General features: G+C 38.9%; 1 protein-coding gene across 4 annotated transcripts in view; it reads right to left on the bottom strand.

The window, feature by feature from the left end:
- PLD1 (phospholipase D1) overlaps positions 1 to 22,955 on the bottom strand; it is a 209,030-nt gene that overhangs the window by 143,216 nt on the left and 42,859 nt on the right. The window contains exon 1 of one of the 4 annotated variants that reach the window (XM_012736398.3): positions 17,485 to 21,138. The exons of the other annotated variants lie outside the window; for them this stretch is intronic. The gene's annotated coding sequence lies outside the window, so the exon portion shown is untranslated. Of the gene's footprint in view, positions 1 to 17,484; positions 21,139 to 22,955 lie in introns of those variants that run through there. 4 annotated transcript variants of the gene reach the window in all.

Below are 22,955 nucleotides of genomic sequence, written 5' to 3'. Positions count from 1 at the left end.
CAGGCTTGAGGAACTGGGGAGAGTCAGTGTGCACCAGTCGACCGACAGGCCATCTTGCTTTCCAGTCGCTCTGCTTTGCGGGCTGCTCAAGCAGCCTCTCAGGACGATGGCAACTCACTCAACGGGTATCTACTGCGCACCCGGTAGGTGCTGAGCACCATGCTAGGCACTGTGCATATAAAATGATCTTATGCATTACTTCACCCTGATAAAGGAGGTTAAAAGTAAAACTCTTTCAATATCCCTCACCTTACTAGTGTATTTGGCTCCTTCCCCACTAAAACCTTGGGGGAGCCCCCCCCCCCCGACCGCGCCCCTCCTGTTTCCCCTGTGCTTGTTTCTGACCCTCCTCTCTTTACTCCTTCAATCAACTCCCTCAACTTTTCCTGCTCCTGTGGCTTTCCCCCTTCACCACTTAAAACTCTCAAGCATCTCGATTACACGTATGTTCCCTTCTGTCACTTCTCTCTCACTGTGACTCATAGGCAAGCTTTTGAAGGTATTATGTTTCCCTGCTCAGCTGGACTGAACCAGACATGCCCCACACCCTCCAACCTCTCAAAGGCTGCTCCCTCTGCGGCTTCGCCTCCCTCCAACCTCCTTCTTTCACTGACTGACTCCTATCATCCATTCAGACTCATCTCAGGTGCCATCACCTCCAGGGAGCCTCCTGCCCTGACCTCCCAGCCTGGTTTAGATGCCTTTTCTCAGTGCCTCTGTGGCATCCAAGTGAGTCCATTGAGTATATTCCTTTCCATTTCACCTCTGTCTCCTCCGGAAAACTCTGAGTTCTCTGAGTTCACTTCTCAAGGAGAGGCCATCCCTACATCCTGAGTCACTCTGGTCTACTGGGCTCTCAGTCACTGTGTGTGGGCCAAATGAGGAATGAAGCAATAGGAATAAGAATTAGAACAGCTCACAATTTGGGCAGAACAGAAAACAGCATGTGCATAATGCTTTCTGATCACCAAGCATTTTTTATGTATACATCTCAGTGAATTTTCCTAATAATCCTATAGAGCAAACAGTTTTAACCCTCTTTTCATCTGAAGAAGCAATGACTCAAAATGATTAAGGTCATACTGTGTACATGGTAGGTCTGAGACTCAAATCCTGACTCCTGAACTTCATGTTCCCTGCTTTCTCCACCGCCTTTATATTCAGAGGTATACAATTCTATGTAAACTCTCCTCATCGAAACCTGGTATTTGGAAACCAGTCCTCTTGCCTTGTGCCTAACTAAACTACTTATTAGAATGAACATAAATCAATTCTGGTTAATTTTAACAACAGAATTAAAGCTAGAAAAGGAAATAATACAGCCAGAATGATAGAGATATCTCTTCCATTCATTCCCCTCTGGTGTGATGAATGAGCATGAATATTAGTGGCGTTACATACTGCTCCCAAGCCTGCAAAACATCTCAAATGTAGGATTTATGACAAAATGGCCAGAGATCTGCCCTGTGACTCACTCATTATTGAAACTAGGAAATCACCATGCTATCTGGTGGACAGCTGCGTAGGCATCTTTCATTCAAGAACACCCTTGACACCCAGCAACCACTGTATCTCCTACATACTGTTAAGTCTCTGTCAGCCCCTTCTATGCCTCATGCCCCTACTCATCTGGCTGAGTGCATGGCTCAGCATTCTCTTCTCTTCCCCAAAACCTCCATTTGTAGGTCCCATGGTCCTTCTGTTGCAGTCATCTGGAAAAATTCAATCCCAAGCCAATCCAACTATCTGCCTTCTTGCTATCTACCCCAAGACTTCTAAACATGGCTGGAAAAAAAGCACTTGACTGCACAGACTGGTATATACAGGACTTTCCCACTATGTCTCTCACGCCCCTTTCAAGGTCAGCTTCCTAAGAAAGTCATCTACTGCTCCTATTTCATCATTCCTCTCTCATTCTTCAACCTGCTGCAACCAGTCTCCACCTCCACAACTCCACCAAGCAGCTCTCCTCAAAGTTTATATCCACCTGCACATTTCCAAATCTGAGGGACACCTCCCCATCTTACCTCACTTAACCTTTCTGTGACTCAACCCTTAAGTCTGTCTTCTTAAGGGTCTCTTCCCTTGGTTTCCATGTTCCTATACTCTTCTAGTTTTCCTCCTCTCTCTCTGCTGCCTGAGATGGAGTCTCTTTGATGCTGTTCTCCTTGTACTCAACATATATGTGCTAATAATCTTCAGGGTCCTGGACTTATTCTTTTTCTACACATTTCTCAGAGAGATCTCATCCACTCTAATGGTTAAAATATTAACAGATGCTGATGTTTCTTTTCCTTGGTGCTTCTATGGCTCCCAGGTGACACCACTATTGAGTACATTCCTTTCCAGTTGGCATCTGTCTCCCCTGGAAGACTGGGAACCCCCTGAAAACAGAAGCCATCTCTGTATTGCTGGCCACTAATGTCTACTGGGCTCTCAGGAACTGTTTCCAACTGTGTTCTTTTTCCTGAGCTTCAGACCTATATATATCTAACTGCCTATGAACGTCCCCATTGGGTGATCCCATAAATAATCTCAACTTAATATGCTCAAAACAGAATTCATCATCTTCTAACCACAAAGCATTTCTTCTTCCTATGATTCCTTACTGAATAAATTGCAAATATCATCTACTCAGCTGCATAAACCAACATCTTGGAACTCATCCTTAGCAATTCTCTTTCCCTAATTCTTTTTATCCAATCAATTAATAAATTTTGCCAAATTCTAAATGTCTCTTCCATCTAACTACTATATTTTATCTCCATAACCAAGACAGGTTTGAGTAAACAAACAAACAAATAAAAAGGTACAATGTACCTGGACATAGAGCACAAGGCAAGTGATGTTAAGGCATTTAGACTTTACCTCCCCCCAGAGTGGTTTTGATTCTCTGATATTAGAGCTAAAGTTTTAGTAAAAATAAGTTTGGGCTGCCCAAAATAGGATTTTATAGGCTAAATAACATCACTTTCATTTGCTTGTATTTTTTTATTGCCCAGCTAAACCATAGTGTTCTTTCACAAATATAAAGATACTCTGCTAAATAGAAAACCAGCTCTTCTTTCCTTATAAATTCGCTACAGCGAACAATGATTTCCAGATGAGTTTCAGCGGTGTGAAGTAATGCCTTAATGGAACCATCAGAGTTCAGTTCTGTCACATTTGAGAAACAACTCAATATTTAAGGTGAACAAGCTAGAGGATGAAGCTTAGGGGCAAGAAAAGATAGGAGAAGAAATGAAGAACATGCCAGGCTTCATAACACAAGGGCAGCGTTGATAGATTATTAATTCACTGTTAAAATGGAATCGATATAAAGTTAATAAAAAGCCACAATGTAATCAGGAAGTGTCTTAAGTTAGTAGCTTTTAAAAATGAATTGTTATGTTAGCTATATCTATCCAAAACTATAAGTAGTAGCAAAATTCATTAAAGCCATGGTAATATTGAGGGTCTTAGGCATACACAGTAGCAAGAGAAGAGAAAAATGTGCTGACAAAAGTCTGCAAAGACAACTCTGTCAATATATTAAAAATCATTGAATGGTTCACTTTAAATGGGTGAATTTTATCCCAATAGAGTTGTTTTTTAAAAATCAGCAAAAGCCAGCAGGGCACAGTGGCCCACGTCTGTAATCCCAGCATTTTAGGAGGCTGAGGCCAGAAAATCACTTGAGGCCAGGAATTCATGAGACCAGCTACAGTGAGACCGTGTCTCTACAAAAAATGGTAAAATTAGCTGGGTGGGGTGGCCCATGTCTATCGTCCCAACTACTCAGGAGGCTGAAGCAGGAGGATCACTCAAGGCCAGGAGTTAGAAGTTGCAGTGAGCTGTGATGACACCACTGCACTCTAGCCTGTGCAACACTCTACCGTCTCAAAAAAAAAAAAAAAAAATATCAGCAAAGGCATAGGAAGAATAAGCAGAGTTACAAAAATAAGTCAACATATACTAATATTTGAAGGAAGAGCAATTAATTTTCCTTGATCCTACACAGGAATAACCAGAGGCAAAAGTCATTTTTACATTTCTTGCAACAAAAATGGACAAATTGCTACTTATAATTAAAAAAAAGACATTGTCAAAACACTTAAAGAAAGCAATCTGTCAATGTCTATATTGAATATTACTTTAATTCCTCTGTTTCCACTATCTGAAGACCTTGCTCAGTGAGTTAATTACAAAAGTTACACTGGGAGAGTTTCTCCCAAACTAGTATCTTTTTAAAAAATTACAAAAGTATGTATCACAAAGAACTAAAAAAGCATGTGAGTCTCAATAACTAGAAAAACCGATTAGATAAATGAAAGAGAAATTCTGGGTCAGTGATCATTTCTTTTCAAGACAGAGTTCCAAAGAAAGGCACAAAAGGTGGATAAAAAGCAGGAATATCCAGCTTTTCGAAGGCCCAAGTGCATTTGTGCTGGATGATGGCTGGAAAGAGGCAAGGTACCAATATTGCAATCTCTTATTAGAAAAACAAGTTAGTTCACGCAAAGACTGAGTCCTTTTAAAATCACTTTAAAAGATAGATACCAAAAGAGGAAGGCAAGTATATGCTCAGAATTTGATCTACCAGAGTTGAAATTGATTGTGCCTGTTTGATATCACACAGTTCCAGTTGCTCAAGCAAAACAGTTCAGCTGATAAAGAAACAAAGCAAAATGAAAACTTGCCCTTTAATTTCCATTCGCAGAGATAACTCATTGGAACAGAAGGAACCAAATATAAGTCACTTGGTTTTATAAGTTAAAACATGTTCAACCCACTATGACTCAGTGCATGGGTTTCACTTAAAGTTGATCTGAAACAAGCTTTGCTTAATATGCCTACTTGGCGTAAGAAATAGACAATGAGCATGCAAACAGAAGTAGGCAGAAAGCACTCTGGCCTTGGAGTCAATAGTTTTAGACCTTTACTCGACTCTGGGCACTCCCAAATAAACCAGTAAAATATCCACTGAAATTAAAGAGATGGTTTTTAATCTTAACATACCTACCTTAATATGCCAGGCATGTAGTAGGTGTTCAATAAATGCTTCATAGATTATTACTAGCGATAGCTAGTATTTAGCAAGCACTAAGTATTTTATATACATTATATCATTTAATCATCACAATAACCTGTCAAGCAGGTTTTCACGTTACTAGCGTGTCACAAATTCAGAACCTGAGGTTTAGAGAGATGAGTAGCGTGCCCATGTGACTCAGCAGCTGGGTGGCAGGAAGAGGACTGCAGGGTCCACGTTCTTAATCGATGTGCACTGCTGCCTATCTGAACCTGACTGGAAACTGGCCAAAGTAATCACAGTGATCAATGAACATTCGCGGCTCCTCCATTTCATGTTTGTTTTATTGCTCACCTATTCCACCATCTGTCTGCCTGACAGATGCATTAACAGTAGAAACTTAGAGAGCCTTGCTACCCCAAGTGTGGTCCATGGACTAGTAGCATAGATATCACCCAGAAGCTCATTGGAAATGCAGACTCTTGACCACCATGCACCAGAAACAAAGCTATCCAGGTGATTCATATGCACATCAGCTTGAGAGATACTGGTTTAGACTACCTCTAAAATTTTCTTTATGACAGGAAAGAAGATCTGAGAAGGAAAATATGAGAGAAGCATCGTACTCAGAACAAAGCCAGCTTTCTATGGCTGTATCAGGACTTTCATCTACTGGATAGTGGACAAGAGAATATTTATAAAGGACCTATAAAGATCCCCAGATAACTGATGAAAGAGGCAATAGCTGAATCTATAGGGAGTGTATCGATGGTTCCACCCCCTTCTAAAATTTCCAAATCCATGTCCTTAGAAGCAGGTATCATGTAGCAAATAAAAATATATTAAGTCTTTGGCAAATACTGAATCATTCATCAGGCAGAATAGAGTTTCCCTATGGATCAATAAAACTCAACATCTGTATGACATCACCATCTTCCTTCACAATCCAGGGATTACTTCTTTTCAAGGTTGCTTTATTCTTTTGCATATTTACACATTTTTTGAGCACATATACAATACTAAAGTTAATTTAAACTTAAACTTAAAATGGTTTTAGACTTGAGTTTTTTCAATAAGGTTTATGGTTTTTGTTTTAAGTGGCACACATTATTCAGATAGAAAGTGGCTGCGTGTTTGGCTGAGAAGTGCAGGACTGCAGCCATCCTCTCACAAGAGATACGAGTTATGTCGGACTATGAGTCAAAACCTAAGAAAGCATCTGATGAAGTTCATTTTGCCCAATAGCTCTTACCTGTTTAAATAGTGTTATAAAACCCTAATAACTCCACCTGTAAAAGTCACGCATAACCCAAAGCAGCCTTAATAGAAGGTAAGGTGAATATTTGACTTTTTTCTTTATTTCCATTTTAAAAATGGGAAAAATAAGGCCGGGCGCTGTGGCTCACGCCTGTAATCCTAGCTCTTGGGAGGCCGAGGCGGGCGGATTGCTCAAGGTCAGGAGTTCAAAACCAGCCTGAGCAAGAGCGAGACCCCGTCTCTACTATAAATAGAAAGAAATTAATTGGCCAACTGATATATATATAAAAAAAAATTAGCCGGGCATGGTGGCGCATGCCTGTAGTCCCAGCTACCCGGGAGGCTGAGGCAGAAGGATCACTCGAGCCCAGGAGTTTGAGGTTGCTGTGAGCTAGGACGCCACGGCACTCACTCTAGCCTGGACAACAAAGCGAGACTCTGTCTCAAAAAAAAAAAAAAATGGGAAAAATAAATCACATTTATTTTCTATTTCTAACCCTAAACTTCTCAGAATTAAGAGAATGGCATAGCATACAGTTTAAAATTCTGTCTCTGTTTTGAGTTTTATCCTTTTTGTCATTTGAAATCTACTAGGCAGTTTCTCTTCCTTAAAGCCTTCAATGGCACATTCTTAGCACTTTCTACTGTCACTCTCCAAGTCTTCATCTAGGGACAACTGGAACAATTAGAATAAATTTCTTGCTAATTAATCATCCAGGTGTCTGCTAAAAAGTTTGCAAGATATTCCTCCTTCAACAACCATGGAACTATAAAAAGAATTGCTTTTAATTCTCAACACTCTTATTCTGTTACTGTCATGAATTGTCCTCTGGTTTCAGAGATTTTCTACAAATGGCATCAAATGACCCAGGGGTTAACAATAAAGGAAAATGAAGGGAGTGAACACACTCGAAGTCAGAAGGCAGGTGGGAAGCAGGGCAAAGTTTAAGGCATTTCAGCCCCATGGAATCTGATTCAAAGCGAAGGCCAGAGGCCACTATAACCGGGAGTCACATATTAACTACCAAAGGAGTACTGGCTGGGAAGCCACAGGCCTGAGTCAGCCTAGGATAGGGACTTCCAGGGCCCTGAGGACTCCCAGGAGAGAATCACATGCATGAGCTTCCCACAACAGACCCCAATTCCCAGCCCACTATGGGACCAGTAATGGAATATTTTAAAAACTAGTAACAGATATGCTGAACCAACCTCATTTCTGGTGGCATTGTTTATGGATACACCATTCTCATGCAACATTTAGTAGTAGGTTGGTAGAGCCACAAAAACATGTATACTTTTGAACTGGTGTCACACTCTAAAAATATGGGGATTAGAGACATACACAAAGTTGTTCGCTGCTAAACAAAAAAAGACAAAATTTCATAGGATAAATGTATACGTCTACATTTAAGCTGACACACACACACACACACACACACACGCACACACGCACATGCACACGTACAGGCTGGTGGTTACCTAGCCTGGCAGCTCTTCTTATTAGAAGACCCTGAGAATTTAGGGTCAGCTGACTTCACATCAGGGCTACTTGGGAGGGAGCACAGCGTGTGGCTGGAGCATGTGCTACAGATAGAGCTGGCTCTGAATCCTATACTGTGGCAATCACACAAATTCCTTAAGTCTTGGTTTTCTCATCTAGAAAATGGAGATAGCATAGTTCTTTGATTGTAAGATATGCTTTCTGTACCCCTTTGCCTAGCACACACGTATTTTAACTTTTCTGAAATTAGCATGACTATTGCATTTTACATCTACATTTAATGTGATGGAATTTTCCTTGCTCTATTTTTCCCTAAAAAGTTCAACTTTAGTTAATGGTGTATCTTATCATTAATAGTGTCCTAGAATCAAGGAAATACAATAATATAGTGCACAACCATTCACTGTCGTGAACATAAAATGGCATAACATATATAAGGCACTTTGACACATTGCCTTGAAAATAGTAACTGTCCAAAAAAGGGCACATGTTAATATTATTATTAATATCTGATGATCTCTTAGGATGGATGATCAGAAAAGTGGTATCCCAGGAAAGTAGCTGATAATCCCAGCCTACTGTTCAGTCTATATTTGGAGCACTGTGTTAAGTCTAAAGACCATAGAGCGACAACAAAGGCAAACCACAGATGATGAGAGAACAGGGACTGGGTTGAAGAAGAGTCTGAAAATCAGGATACTCTGAGAAATGATCGAATATATCTGAAGCTTCTATGCCAAACAAAAATGAGAGGCATTTCCAACATACCAAGACCTATGGGTGTAAGGAGATATTTCCTCCATAGCACCAAAGGATAGAGCTGGAACACAGATTGGATATTCTAGAGAGGCCCATGTCACTTCAGCATAAAGGAGAACTTTCTAACACACTGAGCCATCCAATAGTAAAAAAAAGTCTTTGGAAATGCAGAGCTTCCTAAAACAAGAGATGCTCCATCAGCCCCTGGGTCACCCCCATCAGTGCTCTCCGGAACAGCCTCCTCCTTGGTCTCACAATACACACCCTTGCGTCTACTTCAACTTTAAAATTCCACACCTGTGTCTTCCTCTATCAGATCTAGGCCAGACCTCTGGGGGCTACTGGGAGCAGAAGTGGCCCCCCAGGCCTCCAGCAGAGCAAAACCAGTGAAAAGCAAGGAGAAGAAGATGGTTTTACTGAGGTGTCTGGTGAGGTAACAATGCAGATGGGAGGCAAAGACTCATGATGGATGGAGAAGACTGGAAAATTCAAACTCAGGTGTCAAGAATCAGTGTTTCTTAGGCTCCACAGAGCAGGGAAGTATTTAGTCTACCTCTCAGAGTAGGCACATGGTGAGTCCTGAGACTCCCAGATAACAGCACTGGTACCTGGGCTCATTCCATGTAGAATGTTCCAGTTGGGCCCTTAATCAATCCATTTAAGATGTGGTCCAGTTTTTATGAATTACAGCAAATCCTTGGTGAGATCTACATTCTTTCTTTCAGATATAGGCCAGCTCCTTGGTTGTCCCAGTTAATGTATTTTTTTCTCAAATTAACTCTCTGTCCATGCTTTAAGGAAAAATCTCCATACATACTCCATGAAAAACTGCTAAAGTCTCAGATTAAACCAGAAGCATAACTTTGTACTGTATCTTCTTATCAGCATTTATTTGAACACAAGTAATAAGTTTCTGTGAACTTTGTCATCCAACCACATTGTTAAATGTTACAATCATTTAATCTAAATTTCTCTGAGCAAAGGTGGCAGGTCTCAACCTTGCCCAACAGACAGGCACTTTACTTACATCAGGATGTTCCTGGGCACTTTTTCATTTACAAGCCAAAATGAATGATGCAAAAAACAAATGAAAGACCTTCATAATCTTATTCCCCTAGATGATGTTTACTTTTGGTCTAGGAGAAGCCACAGGCTTTTTGTTTATCTGCTTCAGCTCTCAGTTAATCAAGGTGTGCCTACACAGTTGGTATCCAAAAACACTTCTTATAGTTTCTACCTCTCTAAAATCAGATATAGTTAGGTATCTAAATAAAGTAAGATCAACATTCTCTCTTCCACTGTACTGAGCAGTTACCATGTGTCAGTTGCTGGGATGGGGTTTAGGAGCACAAAGGTAAACAGAGCTCACCATTAGAGGCTCGCAGTCCAGGAGAGATACAGCAAATTCTCAGAGTGTGAACGAAAGAGTAGCAGGAACTCAGAGGAGTAGCCGCTCAATCTGGGGATTAGGGAAGTTTGCTGCTGGTGGGGAACATTGAAAAGAAATCTTGAAGACCACTTAGAAGTTCACTGAGCATTCCTGAATGGAAAGCCTATTCCAGGAAAAAGGAAGAGGTACAGTAGGTTGGAGTATCTAAAGAACATAAATGTAACACTGGATGTTTGAGCAAGGTAGTGAGGGCCATGATAACTGTTTTCAGATATCTGAAGGACTATCTAATTAGGTGTTTGGTTCTCCACATAGAAGCTACTGTGATTCTTGGAGTGGAGGGTGGGGGTCTTCAAAAATGTATATTTCAGTTTAACATGTGCAAGAACATTCTATAAAACAGGACTATTAACAAGGAAACTGGTTGCCCTGAGTAGGCAATTTTACATTCTAATTATATAGTTTTGGAGTTAGTTTGGGTTCTAATTCTAGCTTAGCTAATAGTAAGTGCTTACAATATGTATAAATGGTACCTATACATATTGTGAGATGGTGAACTCACCCTTCACTCTGAGTTCCAATGCCACAACACACCCAGTTGTCATCTGTGGCAAAGTCTTATGCACAGGTATGAGGGTGGACTAGAGACCATCGAAGGTCCCTGCCAACCTGGGGCTCTCATTTGGTGGTCTCTACCCATTTCTGATTTGTCATTATTGCCTCAACTCACAAGGATAGACATGAAAAGAAATGTTCATTACAAACCTGCCATGTAAATATTAGCTATTATTACTATTGTTATTATTTCCACTAATATTATATTTCTACTAACACTATCAATTCTGAGCCCTGGTTTTAGTATTTTATTCCTCTGTGTGTGTATGTATGTGTATATGTTCAATGATATGCAAATATTCTTAAAAGCCAATTCAAATCTTTAGCAGAGCATAAACTTATAAAAAATGAAATAAAATAATATACTGTGGTTATTTTCAATGACACCTAACAACAATAACTAATATTCATTCAATATCTAATGCATCAGGCACTGTGGTAGACCTTTTATATCCATTATTTCATTTAATTTTTACAAGAACCCTCTAAAGTAAGTACTATTATCATCTCCATTTTGCAGATAGGGAAATTGAGTCTTACAGAAGTCAAGTAATTCCCTCAAAGTTGCAACTAATAACCAATGGTCTAGCCCAACAATTTTGCGATATAGCCTACAGCAGTCTTAATGGGTATCCATTCCTTTTTCTTTTTTTAACTTTAAATAGTTAAAAAATTAAGGACTCCAGAAAACAAAAACTCTAGTCATTTACTCTAATAAAATAGGTGGCAACACTGACTGAGTTCATTTGGTCTTAATCTCACACTTCAGTATGCTATTGGGAAGAGGGGGCTACATAAGAACCAGGTCATGTTTGCTGAAGTGGTCCTTGAGCGTCAAATTAAAATTTCCAGGATTCTCGCTTATTGTATGATTCCATTTCCATTCATACGCAATGTTCAGAATGGGTGGATCTAGAGAGGTGGAAAGTAAAACAAGGGCTGCGTAGGGCTGGGGAAGGAAAAGAAGTGGGAAGGGAGAGTGGGTATAAAGTTTCTTTTTGGAGTGATGAAACATTAAAAAATAGATTATAGTGATGTTCACATGACTCTGTAAATACACTAAAAATATTGAATTGTACACTTTAAAAAGGTTAACTTTATGATCTATAAATTATATAATGTCAATAAAGCTGCTAAAAAACGATCTCCAGGGCTCAGTATCAAGTGTTCTCTAGTGGCTCCATGTGGCTTCTGTCTTCCAGAACAAACATGGAACCAGATGTGTGTTACCTAAACCTGTACCGGAGGACAAAATGTTCAGACAACAACGGTGAGAACAATGGCCGTGTCCGTGAAGTTGAAGGTTTTCCTTGGAAGAAGGAATCAGCCTTCTGCCACTTTCTCAAACATCATTAAGTAAGTGCTGAATGGTATTAGCTTTTAATTTTTTACCAACCTAAGATAAATGGAAATATAATTTCGTTCATCCTCACTAAAATGTGTTAAATGGGCAGAATATTTTATTATAAAGGGCAGCGATGGAGGAATCAAAGGACCCCAAAAGGTTTCAATCAAGTCTACCAGGACCTTGTGGCCTTGGGGACTCAATCACTCTGGGCTTCAATGACTTCATCTATAAAATGAGGAGGAGGACGATGGAAGTCAGCCACTCCAAGGTTTTCTTCCATCTTCATTATTCCAGTCAAATCATCTGTTCTAAGGATTGTCTTAGTCTGTTGACTTGTCCCTTTTTACATATCATCAACTGCTTTTTGACTAAAAAAGTGTTGTCTGGACATCTGGATACATCGAAAATCCCTCAAAGTATCTTTCCTGTACTGACGTTTCAAGTATGCACGTGAGCTTCCTCCCACGTCCCTTGTTAAATAAATTATATACCTTATAATTTGATTAGCTATAACATCTAACTAAAATTTTAAACCTGATGCAGACAAATGAAAAAGCCAGTTTCCTAACATAATGTATAAGTGCAGCAAAAAAATTGTTCTCCTAAGTAAAATTATCCTGTCCTTTATAAAAATTGATCTTGCCTCTCCTCTAACCTGTCACTCCTAATCTATTTTAATCTTTGTTATAAAATAATGAATTCTTATTAAAGGAAATCTTAAGCTTACAAAAAAATTTAAGAAATAAAACCATTCTGACAGCCACTACCTTAAATAGATTACAAATAATGTAAGTCTACTATTAACTTTTGGTCTATCTTGTTCTCATTCTTTTTCTCCATGAATATCTCTTTTTATTTTTTCTAAATATAAAGTAATCATGTTTAAAAATACCAATATGCAGAAAAGTATAATCAGAAAATACAAAGCATCAGAAATTCCACCTTCAAAATTACCCCTAGACCTCTGTTAAATTAAGGTGATCATGCTTTTTGTGGTCTTCCTAAGCATAACACATACATAGATAGACATATTTTAAACACATTCAGGTATGTGATGTACAAATTGTTTAATATCCAGCATTTTAACTTAAAGATCTATCATCACTGGCTCAAGCCTATAATCCCAGCACTTTGGGAGGCCAAGGCAGGAGGATTGCTTGAGGCTAGGAGTTCAAGACCAGCCTAGACAACATAGTGAGACCCTGTCTCTACAAAAAGTTAAAAAAAAAATAGCGGGGTGTGGTAGTGCGTGCCTGTAATCCCGGATACTTTGGGAGACTGAGGTGGGAGGATTGCTTGAGCCTAGGAATTCAAAGCTTCAGTGAGCTATGATTGTAGCACTGTACTCTAGCCTAGACAACAGAGAGAAAGTAGGTCTCTGGAAAAAAAAAAAAAAAGATCCATCATCACCATTTCCTCCTATTATAATTTAATTCATAAATAAAATTATAATGGCTTATCATGTAATTTTCTTCTACTACTGTATGTTTTCATTATTTCCAACTTGTCATGGTAATAAAGAATGTTTCAATGAACATTTTTGTATTTAAAGCTTTTATACCTTTACCTAGAAAATTAAAATCTATTGACCTCTTCCTTTTATGATTTTCTGTATTGATTTTGGAAAGAGAAAGTTCTTTCCCATCCAAAGATAAGAATTTTTATTGCTTGGTTTCTTTTCTTTTCTTTCTTTCCTTTTTCTTTTTTTTAAATATAGCTTACCTCTTTACTCTATCTGGGCTACATTGTTATATATTTTTAAAGATTCCAAACTTCCATGTAACATGTTTAAATTTTAGCCAAATCTAGTGTAAGATATTGGCCCAACATTTTTGAAATGCACATTAATGTTTTTAAAGGAATTACATGTCACATAATGTTGGCTTTCCACTAAGCTTCAGAGAGCCTACAAGACTGACTAGAGTTTTGATTATCGGCAGGAAGTCATTCTGAACAGGAATAAAGAGGCCACTCATACAGGCCAAATTAAAACTAAACAATCAGAAAGTCCAAATTCTTAGCTTTCGTGGCCTTATTATTTTACCATTAAAAAGTCTCAAAAGTTCCAAGATGAGCTTAAGTAGCAGGCTTATTCTCCATGTGGACTGGTCACCACTGATCTCATTTACCAACCAGGGGCAACCTCTATTAACTGCCACTAGTCACCAGGTTCTGGCCATTGGTCACCAGCAGAACACGTAAGAAAGCAGAGAACAAGCCTTCCCACTCCCTCCCAACAGAAAAAGGACACAAATGGCTTGCCTCGCTGGTTGGCAATAGGTCAACAGAGCATCTTCGATATGAAGAGCAGCACATATGTCAGTGGTTATATAGTTGCTTCTTGATAAATACTGCATTATATTATCTGAAAATATTAATTTACCAGTTTTTCTCCCACACAGCCCCTGAGGCACAATACTCTCATTGCTTCTTACTAGCTTCTCTGACTTGGATCAACTTACTTAACCTTTCTGGGATGGTTTCCTCAACTGTAAAATGAGGATAATAAAGACAATTGACTTCTTAGGGTTGTTGCGAGGATTAAACAGGAGATTTAGAACAGCAATTGCACTTCGGGAATGCTTTCTGAGTATTTGTTTTTATTACTTTTGGCACTACTCTACTACTCCTGCTATGACTCCTACTACCACCACCCCCACAAGAAATTCCAGGTCAAACTTAAATTGGGTTCTTCAGAATGAAGCAGAGAACTGGGGAGATCTGTGATCAAATAAACTCCAGGAGTATAATCTGTCCTCAGCTTTTGTAATCCCTCTGGGAAGTTAGTATTTACCATCATTACTAGAATAGTGAATTTCCAGGGTGGGTAGCATCAGAATCTCCCGCACTTTCTCACACAGAAGCACAAGACTCACGCACACCAGCACCGTGGGTGGAGGAAGGTGAAGGGCAAGAACCAGGATGTTTGGCATGGAACAGGCAGGAAGGCACTGTTCATTGTAGCCACTGCATGAGTCTGACAAGGCCATAAACTGCAGAGCAAGAGCCTATACCTCCCAAACCGGGTGCTGCAAAGATCAAGACTATGAGTGGGAATGGGGAGTGATCTGGGGTGGGAATGGAACTGGAGGATCAGGTGAAAATCTGTTGAGGCTTGGAAGTCAGAAAACCCATTGCTAATATCACAACTATTAATACTTTTAGTTATTCATTTATTTTCTCAGAGTCTTGATGTTCTAATGCCATTCAATTTTTCCAGTGTTTTTGATATGAGCCAATTCAAGTTGAAAAAGTTTACCTAAGGATTTGTCTCCAACTTTGAAACTCACATTCATTTTAAAAGCTAAAGCATGCTTAAAATAACATAAAAGCAAAAGAAGCTACCACCTATAAAGGATTGCAAACTTTAAGACATCATGAAATTGAACTACTCTTTTGGAACAATGTCATGCCAGACTGCTTCGGGTGGCAGATTAACAAAGGTAAAATTGCTCTCTAGATCTTTAAGTTAGTGAGATGAACTGGTATCATATGCTACTGGGTCATGGGCTAGGTTCATAAACCGTCTGAGATGCGTAAGACATCTAGAGCACTTTGGATATCAACAAGAAAGCATGTTGAATAAAAATTAATCAGCACAAAGATCAACTTAGGTGGCAAGGAATAGGAAATACGCCTGTCTCTACTTGATTTTAGCCAAAAGGCAAAGATGTAACAAAACAAAACCAGTCCAGCAAGATGAGAACAAGAATTGCAATGTGTATTCTATATCTGAAATCAGAAATAACCTAAGATCTGCCTAGAGACTTTATCCCAAGTTTACAGATTTTGAACACCTTACAATCCTTTATTTTTTTCTCCTCTCTTTTGGAGAAAACTTATTTTAACGTGTATATGCTCTAGAAAAACCCCAAAATATGGATTTTAGAGAGTTTCCTTCTTATCCTATGCTTTGCCACATTGTTTATTTCTGTTTCTAATCAGTTGTATTTTGTTTTGTTATCATTTCTAGATGAAAAAGCTATGAAGCACTTGGGAACACAGAAACTGAGATCTACAAGATACAAATTAATTTTGTGTAAGCTTTTTAAAGACTTTTACCCATACCCATTAAGCACAGGCAAGTAATCAGTAAGTAAAATTTAACACTTCTCTTTAAAATCATCGGGCAGCTTCAAACAGGTTGACAAAAGTTTCTCCTTAAAATTTAAATTAATAGCATTTAATAATTAAAAATTGCATAATAGCATGTATGTGCAATTGTGTGTACGTGTGTATACATATAGCATATATATAAAGTAAAGTCATAGCAACCTTTGTACTGTTGGGAAAGCTAAAATGACCTAATGGATTTGCTGTTAAAGAAAATGTCTGCAGAGGCAGGAGCAATAATATAGCCATACAATTGTGTCATAGGGATGTAAAAGACAGTCAATTCTATAACCTGAAATGGCATGCAGACATAACTTTACAACTTCAACCTCAGCACAAATGGGATATGGGATCCTTAAACTTTAGCATATCACCTCAAGGATCTTTTAAAATATCTATTTCTATCTCCCTTCTCCCTTGATTTTTTTTAAACAGAGAACATGAAAGAACAGACCCTTTCTGGTATATTAAGTTTTCTGGGGGGTGGGGTGGGGGGGGAATAAAAGAGAATAAAATGGCAATAAGAGAAGCATATTAGCATATTTTAAAACATTAGTACATTACCCTGAACTAAAGCATACTTAAAAATAACATACAAGCAAAAGAAGCTACCATTTTTAAAGTGTTGCAAACTTTAAGACATCATGAAATTGAACTACTCTTATGGAACAATTCATGCCAGACTGCTTCGGTGCAGATTAACAATGGTAAAATTGCTCTCTAGATCTTTAAATTAATCAGATGAAGGAAGATATTTTGCTGGTACTTAATTTTATTGACTTAATTTCTTAATTGCTATTAACAATACTTTTATGTTTTACAAGTCACACCCCGTTTTTACAGTTATTTACTCCTGGGATAATCTCACATTCCGAAGAGTCATTTAACAATAAAAACAGTGACAACTGACAAAGGGTTTCAATTGGGCTTGATCTACCTGCACACTCTGCCCAAATCAATTGAGGCATTCTAGAAAAGTGCCAGACTTTTCAAAGAGAAAATTAAAATGATACTCTGGTTCATTGTAACTCCATGGAGTAGGCCCAAGGGACAACCGTGCCCCAGACAAGTGTGGTGAGGAATGACATCGCTAGCTGGGGCGTGACACACTACTGTCTAATGTTCAAAAAAATAAAACCAACTGAGTATAAAATATAGTTACACCTAGAAGATTTAATGGGAGGACACAAAATAATTATGAAAAAAGGAACTGAAATGCTTACAAACAAGTTCAAACTTCTAGACTGCAAATCCAACACATATATGTTATTTCTTCTTGGCTTCTATTTGCATCTAATACTATCAAATAATGCATATATTATAAGGAGGAAAACATAAAGCCTCAAACCTTTGTGGGATCAACAAACTCACATTATTTTCTAAAAGAATGCAGCAGCAAAACTGTACCCTGCCTGTCCAATCATCTCCCCGTGAGCACAGAAAGAAAATCTGACACATGCAGCAGAAAGCTCAAAATGTTATTTACTAACCTGGTGTCCCCGTGAAAGTAGTCGCTCCATTTTACTTTAAAGAAGGACTCCTTACTATGAACTAACCTCCAAAGCAGCTGATAGCTGAGAGGGGAAAAAACTGACTACGCTAGGAACCCACATAAACAGGGAAAGCCGTCCAGTTCCCAAGCCCGGTTTTGGCAACTCCCTAAAGGCAACTTAAGTCGTAGCCAAGCCCACAAAGCACTTTAGCCTATAAGCTTCAGTAATGAACTTGAAACCACTCCCCATATGTTAAATAGACACTAGGCTGCTGTGAGAAATAAAACCCACGTACAGAATGAGCTAAGGCTTCAGGCTTCATTTTTGCTGCCCAAGAAAACCGAAGCACAAAGTCAAACAAAGAGAACTCTCACTACATTCTTTTTCCTCAGTTACTGTGTTAAAGAGACTGATTTATTTTTAAACAAGGGGAATACAGTCTGCTGTCCATTAGGGCCATGAGATGACTTTTATATCGTCCAAGGAGGGTGGAAGTTATGGGACACTGTAATTTCACATTGCATAAATGGGACATTTATAGTTACTGTTTTTGAGAATCAAACTTACATACTATCACTATTCTCAGATTTTTTATAGCATTAAATAAGCCTAAACCTCAATAATCACTGCAGTCCAAAAATTAATGCATGTTCAAAAAGAAACTTTGTCAAATAATCTTCTAACTTCTGATTCTGACTTGGTGTCAGTAAATCTTAAAAGCGTTCTTATAATTCAGTTTCACCACCCATATTTAGAATACATTTATAACCTATGACATATCTTTGAAAAATGGATCTTTTTGCTGCCTTCTAAAATGGAACTTAAATAATTAGACTCCTCCAAATATCTTGATGTTTACATGTTTGATGGCCATACTATATATGTGCATTGTGGAGCAGGACGTGCCCAAAATTATTGCTTTAAATGTCATTACTGCTAGCCTAGAAGATAAAAAGTCGCAAAGCATAGCTAAATGTATGTTCCTGCCATGTAGCAGGCATTTTCCTCCTATTCCTTTTCTTCAACACACAATAAAATAAATGTTTAAAAGCAAAATAAATAAACAAAATGGAACTCAGTATCACTCACTATGGTTTCAAAGTAAGAAATTTAAATTTACTTTTCATTCTAGAAAAATGTAAGTGAAAATTTCCTTAAGGCGGTTAAATCTTAAAAACACAGTCAATAATGTTCCAGCTTAAGAAAGAATAAGAATCTATGCTCAGCTTTCTAACACAATGTGTTTACAGTATACATAATTTTCCCCTAGTTTGCAACCCAACAACAGTTTCAATTCTAATGACTTGATTCTGTGATTTCTACTATAACTAAGACCTATTTTAACATAATGGTCAAGGTTTCCTAACTTCAATTATGGTTTCTTCTAAACCATAAGGTTAGATCAAATTGGCAAGAAACACTTGATACACTTGTTACCAAATAGATTTACATGTATTTCTGGTAAAATTCAAGTTACTCGAAACATAAGCCATTGGCTCAAAAAGATCAGCCACGTACATCCTAGAGACTATTTCAGATTTGACACTCACTCAACTTACACCTCCCCTTCCCACTCTCAGGTCAGGGCTCAACAGCATCACCTGGGGGCCTTTTAGAACAAGTATGGGGGGCAGGTAAGACAATCCCCTCGGTGAGAAAGTTGGCCCCGAGGCTCGGGGCTGATGATTTTAAAAGGAGCTAGTACCCCACCTGCTGGCGAAACCAAGGGAAGGCAGGGAGAGTTGAATAAGCCTCAAGGGGAAATATAATTACTTTGATGTTGGAAGAAAGAAAAAACAAGAGAGAGAGAGAGAGAGAGAGAGAGAGAGAGAGAGAGAGAAAGAGAGAGAGAGAGAGAGAGGAGATCAGAAGTCACATACAATGTGTGCTTAAATTTTTACCCTTACAGAGTGTAATATTTTTAGAAGACATGAAAATGTTCATGGAAAAATGTAATTATATTCAAAACCATCTCTTTTATGTGGATCTGGTTTATAAACATATATGTCCAGAGAAATCCTCTGATAAGTAATATTTATCTCTCCTCTGTTCAAAGAGCTGCGATAAATATGCTTGTGAAATCATCACAATCTTTGAAATCGAAGAAATATAGATAAATTCCTAACTCAGCTAGATAAACTGCTATGAGACTATATCCCCATCATTCTGTTAAAAATCTGTGTCCCCAGGATTTCTCTTATCTTTATGTCAAAAATTATTTCCTTTAGTCTCATATCATTCAATTCTGCTAATATCAGTATCTGATTATAACCTCAATGAAGATGAAGAACAGTTAACCCTTTGCACTCACTTGCTTTTTTCTTGATTCCTTTATTCTCCTCGGGATTTAATTTTTTAAATACCCCAGATTTTGCAAAGCACAGCAGTAGAATAAAATACTGGAGTTTCTTTTCATACAAACTTATTTATTTGGATTTTTTATACTTCAAATTATTGATATATTCAAAGTGTAATTTTCATCTCTATAATTTTTGCTAACCGTGTCAAGTCACACTCGACATCTGAGTGCAAAGGGTTAAATACTGGGCCCCACATTACACTACAGTCTTTAATAAAGTGACTATGCTCTTTAATAAAATCCCAGCAAAAATAAAAGTATAGTAGGATTGAGGTTTGAATGAGCCCAAGACACACTACTAAAACTAAAACAAATAAGGATAGCTATTATTTAAGCTCTTACTTTGTACCAAGCTTGGTTCTAAAGTGCTTTATAAGTATTGACTCATTTAAACCTCACCATCCTATTATACTAGTCTTACAGATGAGAAAACTGAGGCATCCAGAGGGTGAGTACCTTGCCAAGATCTCACAGTTAGCAGTGGAGCTGGGATTAGAACCCAAGTCAGTGCTCCTAACTGTACACTTTAATAACTGTCTTCCTGAGTGCATACTACTTGTGAAACCCTGCCAGGCCCGGACAAATGCGAGGCAGGGAGGTAAATGGACAAGGACTGCCTGTGAACAGTCCTCAGGAAGGCTTTCCAGAGAAGTGGCCACAGAACTGAGAGCTGACGGTGATGTGGAAGGGAGGGTGTCTCCAGGCACTTGCTCAGTCCCCAAGGGGGAATTGAGGAGAGGACAGGGAGGAACTGCTTCTAGGGAAGGAACTGCTTCTTGGTGAGGCTGAAGGACTGGCAGGAAAAAAGTGCCATGAAGAAGGAAGGAGTCCTCTCATGTCACATCACAGAGACAAAGGTTCGCCATCAAGGGACTTTTAACCAGAAAATGACCAGATGTGTAGGTTGAAAGATAAGTGAGACGCACTACGCCTTGCTGGGTAAGAAACAATTTAGAAGACATTCCAGGTTAAGGGAAGGACAGACCAGTGCTTTAAAATGTACATGTTCACAGTTTCATGAGCCTTAACAAGGAGACTGGCACAGTAGCCCTGGCATCAGCGTGCCCACTTGCTCCCTTGGGGCTGAGCCGTGTGGTCGTTGTTAGTGCCGTCCACAGAGAGAGGGAACAAGGAGGAAGAGCAGGGGGGTAGGAGAAGGTGGGGGGTAGGATGGCCAAGCCAAGGAGTTTGCTTTGTGAGGCTGGCTGGAGGTCCTGCGGGCATCCAGGGTGCATGTCCAGAGGCCCCAGGAGATGCAGGCCTGGTGCTCCGGTCCTCTGACAGGGGAGGTGCACGTCTAGGAGTCACCTGCACAGAAAGGGCAGGTGCAGCTGGGGGCCAGTGGGGTGCAGAGCTTGCCCCTGGAGAAAGCACAGCATTTGAAGAAAGGGTGAAGTTGTAAGGCATGAGGTAGTGACAATATCAGACAGAATTCAGCATTTGGGTGAAAAAAAAAATTTCATTTTTATTTCTATTCACCTTCCATTGAAATTTAGCATTTCCTTCTATTAGAAATGTAGGCCAAAAATTCACAGTAAAATTAGCCATTCCTGTGACTTCTCCTTAATAGAAGTAAAATATATTTTCATATCACATTATAGTTATTGCAAATATCTCAAAGTATCAATTCAATCATCACGACTTTAAAATTACAGTAGCTATTAGACCTACCACTGGATATAGGTAAGTAATGCATTTTAATAATGGGCATGTATTACAAGATTACATATTTACTTAGTATATTGACAACTTTGTCAGTATAATTGGTTTCCTTGATAATCCTATGCATTTTAATTTTATGCATTTAATTTCATGTGGTAAACATTGTTCTGTAGTATGATTCACTAACTTCATTAGAAAGTCAAAGAGGTCCCCATGGCACACACACAAGAAAAGTAAGGAACATCTGACTTAAAAGGGAGAAAAATAAGCCACAGGTGGACACTTAAAAATGGCATTTTGAAAAGGGAGACCCTAGCATGAGATGAGGCCAGCATTCAAAACCAGGATGCAAACCCAGGACTTCTGATTTTGTGTTTTTTTCCACCACCTGATCCATACCCTAAAATAATAAAAGTGTAATCCTTCATTTGTGTAAGTAAAGTGCTTTCCTGCTCATTAGCTCATTAGCTCATCACAGTAACCCCGAGGAGGAAAACGCAGGCAAACCAAACCTGCCTTGAACTCTGCAGAAGCTGCCGTCTAAGAAAACACCACTTCCTGGGCCCCGGCACTGTGCCAGCCCCGGGGTGCAGGGTGGCATCCGTCACCCCACTCTGTGGAGCCGTGTCATGGGCACAGAAGAATGCGGTGAAGAGCCTCTCCCTCACCCCACACCAGCTAGGACCCGACCGGGAGAGGAAGGCACAGTGGGTGCAGAAGCAAACGACTGGGTCGTGCTTCTGTTGAGGCTTCCATTTCCAGGCAAGGCGAACAATTTAATTTGTTTCTTTGCTCAAAGCTCTGTTATTTAGCTCTCACTGGTGATCCAGGGTGAATTACAAGATTTACAGTATTTTAGCTGTTTAATTTTCCATTGGCTATAACCAAAACAGAAGCCTTTACTTAAACAATTACTTTGAGATTAGATGGATGAGCTGAAACAATGGGCTCTCTGTCCTCTCCTCTCTGTGCCCCCCAACTGGCATTCATTATTTAATCTGTGACGCGTGTTGCCAGGGCTGCAGTACTGACAACGCGCTCATTGTCTTCACGTCTATTCCCTATTCTGGGACATCTGTCATGGCTCCTGTCTATATTTTGTTTTATTTTGCTTCTCTTACTTTTGCAGGGTCATTTTCTTAATTACTACAGATTGCTTTGAAATCTATTCTAATCCTCTAAAAATGTCACAACATTTTATAACTTGATAATAAAAAACTTAACGTACATGCGCCGGCAACTTTTTAGGTTACTTTAATTTTACACAAAACTGTATAATTTCAAGCAAATTTTATCAATCAAAGTTGACTAGGCAACCAATATATTTAAATAACCTGATCAGTTCACAAACTACTTTGGTCTTGCCCATAGAATGCAAGCCTTCCTTTTATATAATAATAAGAACATGGCTTTATATGACTACTCTGACACAATACAGTATATTTGG

Source organism: Microcebus murinus, chromosome 1 (genome assembly GCF_040939455.1).
Source record: "Microcebus murinus isolate Inina chromosome 1, M.murinus_Inina_mat1.0, whole genome shotgun sequence".
Taxonomy (NCBI): domain Eukaryota; kingdom Metazoa; phylum Chordata; class Mammalia; order Primates; family Cheirogaleidae; genus Microcebus; species Microcebus murinus.
Note: the sequence above shows the minus strand (reverse complement) of the source record. Positions and strands in the feature narration are given on the sequence as shown.